Below are 1596 nucleotides of genomic sequence, written 5' to 3'. Positions count from 1 at the left end.
ATTTGCCAAATTTTGGTTGATCAAAAATTGATCAAATCTTTGAGATAAGGATTTCATCTCGGCGGCCATGTCATTGGAGTTGTCAACTTGATATAAGCCGACATTCTTCATTCCACCTAGGTTTCTACCATTTTTAGAAGATAAGGACATATGCATTGAATTCTCACTCATGCTTTCATACAATTGCCCCACATCATTTTCATGCTTATTAAGATAAGAACCACCCATGGATGTATCAACCATACCCTTGTGATTATCTGGTAAACTTTCAAAGAAATATTGAACTAATTGCCACTTAGGTATGTTATGATGTGGGCACTTCCTAAGCAAGTCATTGAATCTTTCTCATGCCTTATAAAACATTTCCCCACCCCTTTGAGAAAATTCTCTAATTGAAGTTCTCATGGCATTGGTTTTAGAAACCGGATAGTACTTTTTCAAGAACTCTTGTTGCATTTCCGCCCAAGAGGTTATCAAAAAAGGCCTAAGATTGTTGAACCAATATTTTCCTTGTCTTTAAGAGTGAAAGGAAAAAGTTTAAGTCTTAAAACTTCTTTCGGCATGTCCGTGTATTCCATGGTGGAAAACACTTTAAGAAACTCATCCAAATGCTTATAAGGTTCTACACTAGGAAGTCCATGATAGATAGGAAGCATTTGAATGGTTTATGGTTTGATTTCATAGTGATGTACTCTAAATGGAGGCAACTGAATGCAAGTGGGTGCATTATATTCATTAGGCACATAATGGTCTCTTAAAGCAAGAGGGGGATTTACAACCGGTGGTGCTACTCGAACACTGTGGTTAGCTTGAACCATGGGAGGTTGTGGAGCAAATATTGGTTGAGGCATTCCCAATGGAATTTAGCCTTGTTGTTGTGGTGGAATAAATGGTCTAGGCATGCCTAATGGTACTTGGATGTTTTCATGATGCACATTAGGGTGGAGGATGCCTTGTTGGTCTATGTGACCAAGGTTCTCCACATGGTCGTCATTCAAATTCTCCATTAGTGAAATGGAGTGATAAGAACTACTTCTTACCCTAGGATTAAGAATAACCGATTCAAGATGAAAATTAAGAAGGGCAAGAATAGGATTTAACGACCTACGACCATACATGTACTAACAAAGACAAATAACAAACAAATAACAATTACTTCGCCCCCACAACAAATCAATCAATAAAACTCCATATACAATGATCCCATACTCCCATGCTTGAACAACATGCAAGGAAAAATAAATTGCCTCCACACGGGCTCACAATTTATCTAAGAAATGAAAAACAAGTCTCCATGCGGGCCGATGATTTAACTAGAGCTTGAGTTAGAAAGATCTCACAAAAGGTCCTTAAGCAACTTCAATTTAACTTCTAACTTTCGCCTTGCTTTGCTTTGCAATTTTTTTAGATTTTTAGTCCTTTTTGTGCTTAGCTTAGCCCCTTGCTTTGAGTTCTCCTTAAAAATAAAAATAAAGTAAAGACACGATCAAAAGAGTACTAATTCCAAATTGTTTCCAAAACATGGCGTTGCCAGTTCAAATCCCGGCAATGGTGCCAAAATTTGACGGTGGCCGTTCCTATACGCCAAAATAATGT

At 37.7% G+C, this 1596-nt stretch overlaps 1 pseudogene; it reads left to right on the top strand.

Annotated features, from left to right (window-relative positions):
- Window positions 1-301: 301 nt before the first annotated feature.
- Window positions 302-400, top strand: LOC132287561 (small nucleolar RNA R71; annotated as a pseudogene).
- Window positions 401-1596: the final 1196 nt, after the last annotated feature.

This window comes from Cornus florida, unplaced genomic scaffold (genome assembly GCF_030987335.1).
Source record: "Cornus florida cultivar Cherokee Brave unplaced genomic scaffold, ASM3098733v1 CherokeeBrave_3.0.0_Hap2_Chr11, whole genome shotgun sequence".
Classification (NCBI taxonomy): domain Eukaryota; kingdom Viridiplantae; phylum Streptophyta; class Magnoliopsida; order Cornales; family Cornaceae; genus Cornus; species Cornus florida.
Note: the sequence above shows the minus strand (reverse complement) of the source record. Positions and strands in the feature narration are given on the sequence as shown.